Source organism: Canis lupus, chromosome 17 (genome assembly GCF_048164855.1).
Source record: "Canis lupus baileyi chromosome 17, mCanLup2.hap1, whole genome shotgun sequence".
NCBI classification, from domain to species: Eukaryota; Metazoa; Chordata; class Mammalia; order Carnivora; family Canidae; genus Canis; species Canis lupus.
In genome coordinates, this window is record NC_132854.1 from 52,044,799 (window position 1) to 52,058,095 (window position 13,297).

The following is a 13,297-nucleotide window of genomic DNA, read 5'->3' on the forward strand; positions in this document are numbered from 1 at the left end:
AGATAAGAGTATTCTTGGTTGCAGGTTTTTTGTTTGTTTTCTCTTAGCACTTTGAACATATCATGCTACATTTTTTCTGGCATGCAATGTTTCTACTGATAAATCAGCTGTTAGCTTTATGGGATTTCCCTTGTATGTAACTATTTTCTTTTTTCTTGCTAGTTTTAAAATTCTCTATCACTACTTTTTGCCATTTTAATTATTATGTGTCTTTTTTTAAAAAAAGATTTTATTTATTTATTCATGAGAGACACACACACACACAGAGGCAGAGACACAGGCAGAGGGAGAAGCAGGCTCACTGTGAGGAGCCTGATGTGGGACTCGATCCCAGGACTCTTTTTTCCCTGAGCCAAAGGCAGACACTCAACCACTAAGCTTCCAGGTGCCCCTACTCTGGGTTGATTTTTGTTGGGTGTTACAGCTTCTGGATCTGGAAGTTTTTTTCCTTCTCCAGATTCAGCAAGTTTTCAGCTATTATTTCTTCAAATACATTTTCTGCCCCCTCTTCTCTAGTTTCTTCTTCTGGGATCCCTATAATGTGAATCTTATTATGCTTGATGGTGTCACTGAGTTCTTTCAATCTATTTTCATCTTTTATTATTACTTCTTTCTTTCTTCTGTTCAGTTTGATTGCTTTCCATAATGTATTTTAAACTTTAGTTATTGAGTTCTTCATCTCTGGTTCTTTATTATGCTTTCTATGTCTTTGTGGAGGATCTCACTGAGGTCTTCCACTCTTTTCTCAAGTCCAGTAAGTACATTTATGACCATTACTTTAAATTTTCTATCAGGAAAAGTATTTCTCTACCAGGCATATTATTTATCTGTTTCATTTAACTCTCTTGTGATTTTGTCCTGTTCATTAATTTGGGACATACTCTTCATTTCATCAAATTCTCTGTATCTGTTTCTATGTGTTAGGAATGTCAGCTATGTCTCCTCCTCTTGCAAGTAGTGACTTTATGAAAAAGAGATCCAGTAGTGACCTGAGTACAATGTCCTCTGTTCACCAGAACCTGGTGTTTCAGGGAATTTCTCCTATGTGTGTTGCATGCATAATACTGTTGTGGTTGAGCAGCCTTCAGGCTAGTCATTTGTAATGGTTTTATTTGCCTTTTGTGGGCAAGATTTCATCCTTGTGTTGTTAGTGGGCCACTATGGTGTTGCCTTAGCCTTCTGTTGAGTCAGACAAGATGTTTGCCAAAGCTGCAGTAGCATTGAACTGCAGGGTACTCTCCCTGTGTTGTGCTCTGAGAAGCTTTTGTTGGTGTGTGTAGCCTGCAGTCAGACCAGATATCTGCCCCCAGCCCACTAGTGGGGCCTCAGTTAGACTGGTATATGTAGTTATCTTCTCCCCTTTCCCTGAGGTAGGAGTCACTTTGGAATGGTGATGGCCCCTGAAGGGGCTGTTTGCACAGTGCCAAACTTGTGGCATTGCTTTGGATTGACTCCTGCCAAGGACAAGTTGGAGGGGGCAGGTCTGCAGGAGAACATAGGGTCAAGGCATGTAATTAGCATGGTCAGTGCTGAAATTTTGAGGGTATGGCCTTGAAGCCACCCTCTTGCCAAGACTAGGATGGAGGGTGAGGGTCTGTAGGAGAACATGGGTAGTGGCAGGGCATACCATTACAAAGCTCAGTGAAGAAAGTTGGTGCTGTGCTGGCTCCCATAGGTGTCTGTGTATTTAGACTACGAGAGAACAGGAAAAGGAATGGCATGGGGATTTGTCTTTCTAGTATGGGCCCCCCCATGCCCAGGGTGCCTAGTAGGGGTCTGCTCCTTCCCCCTCATTTCACCCAGTGGCATCCCTCCCCCTCAGGGACTGTGGCTCCTGGCCACATCTCTTCCTTTCCTACTCTCTTCAGTGTGGTCTTTTCTCTACTGTGGAGAGACTGCTCTGCCAGTCTGACAGTTTTGGGGTAATTTTCTGGTTTATTTTTATACTGATGGGGGTGTTTTCTAGGTGTATTCATGATGAGGGGAGTTCTAGGACCCTCCATTCTACCATCCTCCTCAAAAGTCTCTATGAAACTCATCCCTTTAAAGTTTGCAATTTACTCATTTTTACTATTTTCACTAATTCATCCATGGTATAAAAACTAGATATCTAGAAGTCCCTGGGTGGCTTAGTTGGTTAAGCTCAGTTCTTAATCTCAGGGTCATGAGTTCAATCCCCACGTTGGGCTCTATGCTGGCCATGGGGCCTACTTAAAACAAAAACAAAAACAACTAGATATCTAAACTATTTAGATATTGTACAATAATCACCATGCATTTCAAAATATTTTCATTGTCCCCCCAAAACTCCATATCTATTAACAGTGAATATTCATTTCCTCCCGACCCTCCATATGCCCAGCCCCCAAGTCCTCAGTAACCACCAATCTCCTTTATGTCTCCATAGTTTTGTCTATTCTGGATATTTCATTTAAAGCATACATTATGTGTCCTCTGTGCTTGGCTTCTTTTGCTTAACATAATGTTTTCAAGGTTCATCCACGTCATAACATGGATCAGAACTCTATTCCTACTTATGGCCAAATAATATTCCATGGTGTTGATTCTGGCATTATTTTCATCCACTTATCACTTAATGAGCATTTTTTTCTACTTTTTGTTAGTTTTGAGTAATGCTTCTATGAATATTTGTGTACCAGTTTTTTTTTCTGGATATTTTTTCAATTCTCTTGGGTATATACCTGAAAGTAATATTGTTTGATCATATGGTAACTGTGTTTAATTTTTTTGAGGAACTCCAAATGGTTTTCCAAAGCAACTGCACTATTTTAACTTTTTAAAAAGATTTTATTTATTTTTGAAAGAGAGCGAGAGAGAGCATGAGCAGGTAGAGGGACAGAGGGAGAAGGAGAGAATCTCAGGCAGACTCCATGATGAGCCTGATGTGGGGCTTGATCTCAAGATCCTGAGATCATGACTTCGGCCAGAATCAGGAGTTGGATGCTAAACTGACTGAGCCACCCAGGTACCCCAGCAACTGCACCATATTAGAAACAGCAGCTTATAAGGATTTAATTTTTTTCCATATCCTTCCCAGCTCTTGTTATTTTCCAGTTTTTTGTTGCTATTTATTTCATTTTGTTCTTTTTTTAAAAGATCTTATTTTTAAGTAATCTTCACACCCAAAGTGGGGCTCAAACCTACAATCTGAGATCAAGTCACATGCTCCACTGAGCCAGCCACTAGCAATCCATTTGGGTGTGAAGTGGTTTTGATTTGCATTTCTTTTAATGACTATTGACATCAACCATCTTTTCACGTGCTTTTTGGTCACTTATATAGCTTCTCTTGAGAAATGTCTATACAAGTCCTTTCTCCATTTTTAATTGGATTGTTTGTATTTTTATTATTAAATTCTATGAGTTCTTTACATATAGTAGAGACACAAGTCTCTTATCATATATATAATTTGCCAATATTTTCTCTTTCCATTGTCTTTGCATTTTATTGATGGTATCATATGAAGCACAAAAGTTTAACTAAAGCCAATTTATCTATTTTTTTCTTTAGTCGTGTCACTGATCTTTCTTTCTTCTTTTTCTTTCTTTCTTTCTTTCTTTCTTTCTTTCTTTCTTTTCTTTCTTTCTTTCTTTCTTTCTTTCTTTCTTCCTTCCTTCCTTCCTTCCTTCCTTCCTTCCTTCTTTCTTTCTTTCTTCTTTCTTTTTCTTTCTTTCTTTCTTTCTTTCTTTCTTTCTTTCTTTCTTTCTTTCTTTCTTTCTTTCTTTCTTTCTTCTTCTTTCTCAAAAGCCTTGTATGTCAAGCTATTTTCACAAAGTGTACTCTGAAATAGGTCAAATAAAGACAAGTCCTGATAATGGAGCTTTTAGGTGAGCCACAGGAGAAGCAATCTCTGGGGATAGGGCTTTTAGGGATCTCCAAATCCATTATGTCTCCTCCAGTGGCTGCTAAACTGCTATTTTTTTTTATAGGCACTGTAGTTGTGAAGCTGTTGAATTTTAAGGCTCCCATAAAGCTAAGGAGAGAAGGATGAGATTAGGGCATGTTAAAATGTCACAAGGCTTACTGCTTTTATCAAGATTCACTTATTTTTCTTGAATGAACACTTCTCAGAATGTAGTGGGCCTTTAGCTATTTTCCATAGTTCTAGTAAGTTTATTTTAAGAGTTTTTGCTAGTGTTTTAATAGCTTTTATGGAGGGGATGATTTTGAGGAGGATTGTTACTATACCATTTGGAATGTCTACGTCTAGAAGTGAATTACTAATGCACAGAAAACTTGGATAAATCTCAAGAGAAATATACTGAATGAAAAAATCTCAAAGGTGGGCAGCCTGGGTGGCTCAGCGGTTTAGCGCCACCTTCAGGCCAGGGCCTGATCCTGGAGACCTGGGATGGAGTCCCACATCGGCTCCCTGCATGGAGCCTGCTTCTCCCTCTGCCTGTGTCCCTGCTTCTCTCTCATGAATAAATAAATAAAATCTTTTTAAAAATCTCAAAGGTTACATACCATATGATGACATTTTTATAACATTCTTTTTTTTAAGATTGAATGATTGATTAGAGAGAGAGAGAGAGGCAGAGACACGGGAGAAGGGAGAAGCAGGCTCCACGCTGGGAGCCCAACGCGGGACTCGATCCCAGGACCCCAGGATCGTGCCCTGGGCCAAAGGCAGGCACTAAACTGCTGAGCCACCCAGGGATCCCTATAACATTCTTTAAATTAAAAAAAATACAGATATGGATTACAGACTAGGTTTGGCAAGTGAGGAGGTTAGGGAAGTGAGGAGGGAAAAGATTGGTTATAAAAGCATAGCAGTTATGAATGTCCTAGATGGCATCTTCTTCCAATTGAAGGCTTTTTAATCTACACTGAAAAATATATTGTTTAGTGTAGCCACCTTCATTATTAAGTTAGCTGGATCTGGAAAACTTGCTGCAACTTCTACATCAGCACTTGCTGCTTTATCTTGGACTTTCATGTTATGGATATGTCTTCTTTCCTTAAACCTCATGAACCAACTTCTGCTAGCTTCCAACTTTTTGCAGCTTCCTCACTTCTCTCAGCCTACCTAGAATTACAAAGAGTTAGGGTCCTTACTCTGGATTAGGCTTTGGCTTAAGGGAATGTTGTGGCTGGTGTGATCCTTATCCAAACCACTCAGACTTTCTCCATCTCAGCAATAAGGCTGTTTCACTTTCTTTTTTTTTTTTTTTTTTTTTTTTTCACTTTCTTATCATTTGTGTGTTCACTGGAGTAGCGCTTTTCATTTCCTTCAGGAACTTTTTTTGCATTCAAAACTTGACTGTTTGGTGCAAGATGCCTAGTTTTTGGTCTCTTTTGGCTCTTGACATGCCCTCCTCACTGCATTTAATGATAATGAGTTCCAGCTTTTCATTTTTTTTAAAGATTTTATTTATTTATTCATGAGAGACACACAGAGACACACACACACACACACACACACACACACACAGGCAGAGGGAGAAGCAGGCTCCATGCAGGAAGCCCAACGCGGGACTCTATCCTGGGTCTCCAGGATCATGCCCTGGGCCCAAGGCAGACGTTCAACCACTGAGCCACCCAGGGATCCCCTAGCTTTTCATTTAAAGTGAAAGACATGTAACCCTTCCTTTCACTTGAACACTTAAGGGCCACTTGTAGGGCTATTCAATGGCCTAATTTCAATATTTCTGTATCTCAGTGAATAGGGAGACCCAAAGAGAGGAAGAGAGACAGGGAAAATCAGATCTGTGGAGCAGGACATATAAAACATTTATCCATTAAGTTTGCTATCTTCTTTTTTTCTTTTTGAGAAAGATGGAGGGGGGGGAGTGGCAAAGGGAGAAGGAGAGAGAGAATCTTAAGCAGGCTCCATGCCCAGCGCAGAGCCCTACACAGGGTTGATCTCACAATGCTGAGATCATGACCTAAGTCAAAATCAAGAGTTGGTGCCTAACCAACTGACCCAGAACAATTACTAAAGTAACATTAAAGGTCCCTAATTATAGACCACCATAACAATTATAGTCATGAAAATTTGGGAATATTGGAAGAATCACCAAAATGTGACACAGAAACACAAAGTAAACAGATGCTGTTGGAAAAATGATGCCAATAGATTGGCTCAATGTAGGAGTGCCGCAAACTTCCAGTTTGTAAAAAAAACCACAATATCTGTGAAGTGCAATAAAACAAAGCACAATAAATCAAAATGTGCCTGTATCACAAAACTATAATTATAACAGTATAGCACTGGCATAAATAGAGACTCATAGATCAATAGAACATAATAGAGGGCTCAGAAATTACTACTACATATAAGGTCAATCGATATTTGACAAGGGAGCCAAGAAACAGCCAATGAGGAAAGCATAGTCTAACAAATGGTGCTGAAAAAAACTGGACAACCACACAGAGAAAAAGGAATAGGACTCTTAGCTTATGGAGATCTTATTTTAAACAGTTGGTTGGGCCTCACCTTCCTCCAAATGTTCTGAGTCTCCTGACAAGCAATTGAGTTGGCTAATTCCAGCTCTCCATCCCATCTCTTCTCCTGAACATTCAAAAAACAGCCAGCAGACAGACAACATGGCAAAAAGAAAGGACCTGAGTTCCAAAAAATTAAAAATCGACTATATTGAGAGTTCACATTTCAGAGACCTTAAACATTAAATCGTATGGTTATTTTATTTTTATTCCAGTTGTAATCCTAGCTTCAATGAGAAATGTGTATAGACTTTTTGATAAATTTATGTTGCATTTTGAAATAAAGTGACATACATCATTAAATCTGAACCTCACTACTGTGCAAATTGATTAAAATTAAGACTGTTTTTATTGCTCCTCACTCATGTATTCAAGTGGTATTCAGTGAGTACACAGAGATACTATTTGATAAAGTATACTTTATTATTACCTTGACATATTTAATATCATAACCATGAATTTAAATATAAGAAAAGTTTGAAATGTATTAAGTTAGTTCAATGCTCTGATTTGAGATTATTGAAGTGTATCAGAACCAAAATGGTCAAAATATAATACCACAAATATGAATAGTATAACTACCAAATGCAATATTAAAAATAAAGGCATAATATAACACTAAAAATAATACTGTGTGTTTTAATATATAAAATCATTCCATTTGATCACTGGAAAAATGGATCATTCCATTTTTCCTTGGGTTTTATTCTGAACTAAAACCAAATTTTTAAAAAATTTTATTTATTTATTCATAGAGACAGAGAGAGAGAGAGAGGGGCAGAGGGAGAAGCAGGCTCCCTGCAGGGAGCTCGATGTGGGACTCAATCCTGGGACTCTGGGATCACACCCTGAGCCAAAGGCAAATGCTTAACCGCTCAGCCACCCAGGCATCCCCTAAGACCAAATTTTAATTTTCTTCCTCAGTTGTGCTGAGATTGTGCTCAATTTTGCTTTAAGTCTGGACATCTCTTTATTCAGAGTTCCTAGGATTGGGGTGCATAAATTATAGATTCAGTGCTCTATGGTGCCTAAGGACTAGGTGGGAGGATGAAATACAGCTCATGTGGAACAACTGAGACTTTACTTTCCCAATCTTATATTTGAGGTGGTGTACACACTGAAAAAATGATGTAGTTTTCACCATAAATGATTTTTGGGACGCAAGAGGTGCACTGGTGTCCTGTGCACAAAGTGCCCTGATTAAAATATAGGAAACCAGTTCTAATTCCAGTATTACTGATAACTAGCAGTATGATCCATGGTATATTATTTAAAGTTCTTTAGGTCTAAATAAGAAATGTGGGCTCTACAGTGTTCGTAACAGCAGTGTCCACAATAGCCAAACTGTGGAAGGAGCCACGATGTCCTCTGACAGATGAATGGATAAAGAAGATGTGGTCTGTATATACATGATGGAATATTAGCCATCAGAAAGGACGAAGACTCACCATTTGCTTTGACATGGATGGAACTGAAGGGTATTATACTGAGTGAAATAAGTCAATTGGAGAAAGACAATTATCATCATATGGTTTCATTCATAGGCGGAACATAAGAAATAGTGAAAGGGACCATAAGGGAAAGGAGGGAAACTGAATGGGAAAAATTAGAGAGGAAGATAAACCATGAGACACTCCTAACTCTGTGAAACAAAGAGTTGTAGAACGGGAGGTGGGTGAGCGGATAGGGTAAGTGGGTGAGGCATCAAGGAGGGCATGTGCTGTGATGGGCACTGGGGATTATATTATATGTTGACAAGTTGAATTTAAATAAAATTTAAGGGACACCTGGGTTGCTCAGTGGTTGAGCATCTGGCTTCCGCTCAGGGCATGATCCCCAGGTCCCAGGATAGAGTCCCACATCAGGCTCCCCACAGGGATCCTGCTTCTCCCTCTGCCTATGTCTCTGCCTCTCTCTGTCTCTCATAAATAAATAAAATCTTTAAAATAAATAAATAAACAAATAAATAAATAAATAAATAAATATTACAGATATTTTAAAAATAACAAAAAGTTTTCAGAAAATGGTAAAAAAAAAAAAAGCGGGCTCTAGTATTCCATGATTCTAACCAAAAAAATCAAGAATCCCCCTAGTTAGTGATTAAGAACAATATACAGAAATTCGAGTTATTGAAGGATTATTCTTAAAATAGAAGTTTTAAAAAATATTTTATTTATTCATGTGACACACACACACACAGACAGAGACATAGGCAGAGGGAGAAGTAGGCTCTCTGCAAGGAGCCTGATGCTGGACTGGATCCCAGGTCTCCAGGATCACACCCTGAGCCGAAGATAGATGCTCAATCACTGAGCCACCCAGGCATCCCTAAAATAGAAGTTTAGTAATATATCTTAAGATTTTATTCATTTATTTGAGAGAAAGAGTGAGCAAGAGAGAGAGCGAGCGAGTGAGCACAAGCAGGGGCAGAGGCAGAGGGGGAAGCAGACTCTCCACTGACAGGGAGTCCAACATGGGCTGGATCCCAGGGTCCTCGGATCATGACCTGAGCCAAAGGCAAACTCTTAACCAACTAAGCCACCCAGGTACTTCTAGTAATACATCTTATATTGTTAAGATCTAGGATATATGCTGTCCTATTTTACAGTAACACCTCTAGTCTTAAATGTTTTTTTTTTTTCAACTCTGTTCAAAGCACTTTGGTTGATGTTACAAGAAATATAAAGATGAAGTAGACCTTATCTCCAGCTCTCATGAAGCTTACCAGTGAGCCGGTAAGAGAGCTCCTGCCCTCTCCTCCAAGCTGCTCCCATTCTTGCAGTGGAAAACCCAGCATCCTAATTCAAAGAAAGAATTAAGAAATTCATCTCTCTGTAGGAGCCTCCCTTTCTTCCTCTAGGTTTGGAAGAAGAAGGGTGGAGGCTTCTGTTCCAGTATGATCCTGACCCTTGGGCTTTGGTCCATCTCCTTCCTTCCCCTGAGCTTCTCAGCCCAGGCTCCTCCTTTTTCTCTCAATGGATTTTTGTCTGAGCCTAGTAAAGGGTTTAAGACTCAAAGCAACCAAAAACACAACCTGAGGTATTCTCTCCTTCACAAAGTACTGTCTCTTCTCTTCCAAAGAGTAGCCCATGCCTGCTCTTCCACTTCCTCACGTCTTACCTTGTGAGGGAAGATAGATTGCTGTGGACATTTTGTTAATTGTCCTGCTGGATATCCCACATGCTGGATTTGGCTGATTGCTTCTTCTTCTTTTTTAAAAGATTTTATTTGAGAGAGAGAAGAGAGAGAGAGAGAACACAAGCACAGGGAGGGGCATAGGGAGAGGGAGAAGCTGACTCCCCTCTGAGCAGAGAGCCTGATGCAGGACTCGATCCCAGAACCTTGAGATCATGACCTGAGCCAAAGGCAGATGCTTAACGGACTGAGCCACCCAGGTGCCCTGATTGCTTCTTCATAGTGGTATTACTTCGTCCTTTTGGCGGGTCTCTCCTGTAAACTGGAAGTTGGTTCTAATGGCTTAATTAACATTAGGGCTGAATATTTTTGGCAGCAAATTTTTTACAAAAATATGGATTTTTTTTGTTGTCATGTTACAGGGTGAGCTGTGAGGCTTGAACTTGCCTGTGCCCTTCAGTGGCTAGGTAAACCCGTATCCGGGGTGTGGCTAATTAAAGCTTCATCTCACCCATTCTAATCCATTCTTTCTAGGCTTCTGCCCCCAAGTAAATCTGCAGGTGGAAACTTCTTTGCAAAATACTACCAATGACCGTCTAAGGGCCCAATCAGTTCTGTGATGTGACCCGGTTGGTCGTACTCTGAAAGTGACATGGAGAAGATGTGTTACTGGATTGACTACTGTAGTGGGAGATTGGGGTTCAATCCAGCAAGGGACCCTCTGAGGATCCATCTAGAATGCATTTCAGAGCTGTCTTTTTCTTAAAGTTGGGATTGTGAAGCATCTACCAATTCCCATCCTCCCGTTGCTTAAGGACTGCCTCGGGGCCATTAACTTCCCCTTGAACTTCTGTACTGTTGCAAGAGCATTGCACAAGAGAATGATCTTTCAGAGAAAGCCCCAAGCGAGGAAAGCTAAGTAAAATGGCCTGTTATCATGGTCTGGGAGTGTGTGTTATAGCTGGAGATGAAATCAGAAGTTGGTGTGACATGGGACACCATATGCATCCACTACTGTCTCCAAACCTGATCTGACACCTAGATTCTCAAATGTGTTGACTGTGACAGAGTCAGCTTATCGCCCCTCTTCATTCTCTTTTTTTCTTTTAGTAATAGTGAGAGCTGTTGGGGTTTGGGATGAGTGAGTCTAAGCAGTAGGTTCCCAGAGAAGAGGGGAGTGGGAAAGAGCTGAGGCATTCAGGGAGAGAACCCTGACACCCTGATGGCTTAATTTCTGCAATTTCTAGGAATACTTGGGCTGAGATGGAACTGAATGACAAAGATGTGAGAAGCATGTGAGTGTGTGTGTGTGTGTGTGTGTGTGTGTGTTAAAGGCATCTCGGGCACGTTTGATTGTGGAAAAATCATTATTTAGAATTACGTGGAATTTAACTTTTAGGTGTGAATTTATTGTGGAAGGGGGAGTAGAGAGATTTGAAATGATCGCCATGGCAATATAGCCTCCATGGTGTTGTGAATTGTCTGCATTCGAATACAGGAAGCCTGGACATGTCTATATTAAGATATATTAGTTTATTAGTCTATTTAGCAATTAGAACACCGAGCTGTAGCTGGGCACAGAACTACCTGTCTAGTGACATTTCCAAGGCCACCTTGCAGCTGGATACGGTGATATAATTAAATTCTCCCCAGTGGAAAAATGGCAAAATTGTGTAAAAGTCCATTAAAAAATGAATTTTTTGTATTTCCTCCTTTTGCCCTTGCCTGCAGGCTGCAACACAGATGTAATTCTGGTGAGTATGCTTTGCCTATGAGGATGAGGATGACTCACTAGTTGCTGGGGGGAGAATGATACAGGAGCCTGAGCTCATGAAGAATCTTACTGTGAGCATGTGATTGCTCACTTCTGGACTCAATGCAGGGACAGAAACAAGCTTCCATCTTTTATCTTAGGGCCCCTTTGGCACAGAAGTTTGGCTTACACACTAACACAATACCCAAGCAAGATTCTTGGGAAATAGCCTATAGTCCTTCCTTTCTCACATACCCTACACCTTCCTCATCCCCATACAATTATGGTATCCAGCTCAATCTCTTCAACTCTCATGCCTGCTCCTTCCTCATCAAGCCCACAACGACTGCCCCTACTGAGGACTGTATCATCTCCTTGGACTACAACAGCATTCCTTTATAACCGTTCTCATCCCTACAGTCTTGTGCTGTCAATTCCGAAGAGGAGTCTCAAGAGGACAAATTCAATTGTGTTGAGTCCCTGCCTAAAAAATCTCAGTGAATTCACCCTGTACACAAAAACAGTCAACTCCTTGGCACAGCATACAAAGTTTCCAAGGTCTGATGCTAACCAACATGGCCAGCTTGTTCCCATTCCAAACTTCCCCTCATAGTCTAGGATCAAGTCAAAACAAAATACATGCTGTAACCTGTACATTCCCATCATTGGAACTCTTATTGTCTTTGAAGGAACTGTAACCCTTTATTGAGGTTATTTCCTTATTGGTCTTCCTTAACATTCCCATCCCCCAACTTCATCTGTTTACAAGTTATTGTCTATTACAAGAGGCTATCTAGAGTCCCAGGTCCTCCAGGAATTATCTGCCAGAGACATCAGAATATATTGCCTTTTTTCACTGGGGTTTCCTGTCTGGTAGGATGCAGGTCTTGAACATCCTGGTAACCATTTTGGCTGCCATGTCATAAAATCTAGCCTGACCCAATGGTATAGTAGAGATTGCTATTTATATAGTATTTTTCCTCAGCATTCTATAGGAAGGAATATGTAAAGTGTAACTCAATACATGTAGACCCAGAGTAAAGACTACCTCTCCCAGGCACTCTTGCAGTTAGGTGTGGCTACGTGGTGAAGACCTGGCCAGTGTCATGTGACTGGAAGTGATGTACACAATTTCCCTAACAGGGAAGGGGTGTGTCCTTCCCTTCCCCTCTTCCTTATAGCTGGCATATGGACACGAGCGTGAAACAGTCTGGGCCATTGGACCAGGACAAAACTCTAGGGATAGAAGAATGGGAAAACAGCCTGCTCTCAGGTGACTTTCTAGATGAGGGACAACATAACAGATTGGACTTATATGAGAATCTTCTATCTTAATGAAACTGTAGGGTCTCCACATACATACAACCACACACAGATCATAATTAATGTACAAACTGAGAGGAAAACATCACCTTATGATATATTCTCTATACAAAGAAAGCCATAAGGACATGGAGACTCTGACCAGACTGTGTCTTGAAGTGAGTCATTGCTATTTGCTGGTTACCCTAGAATTAGGGTCTCTCCCCTGCCTCCCTTCTATATTCCTAAGATATGGTGGTATCAAGCAGCTAAAATTGCTTTGGAGGTGACTGTAAATGGTTGATTCCATTGAAGAGGTGACTGTCCGGAGTAGGAACGGTTACTGAGAAAATATGTTAAAACAGAGGAAATGGTATGCAACAATGTCTGTTCTTTACACTCCCTGTATCTTAGACCATGGTTAGTCCATAGGTTAAAGAAACAAGGAATTGGCAGCTGATGGAATAGACATCGGTGACAGAATGGCCGAGATAAGGAAAGGGCGTGAAACCTATTGCCTATCTGGTACTGTAAGACTTGGCAGCTTCAAAAAAAAAAAAAAAAAAAAAAAAAGACTTGGCAGCTTCTGTGAACACTATCTTCTCATTACAAAAAAAAAAAAAAAAAAAAAAAAAAAAA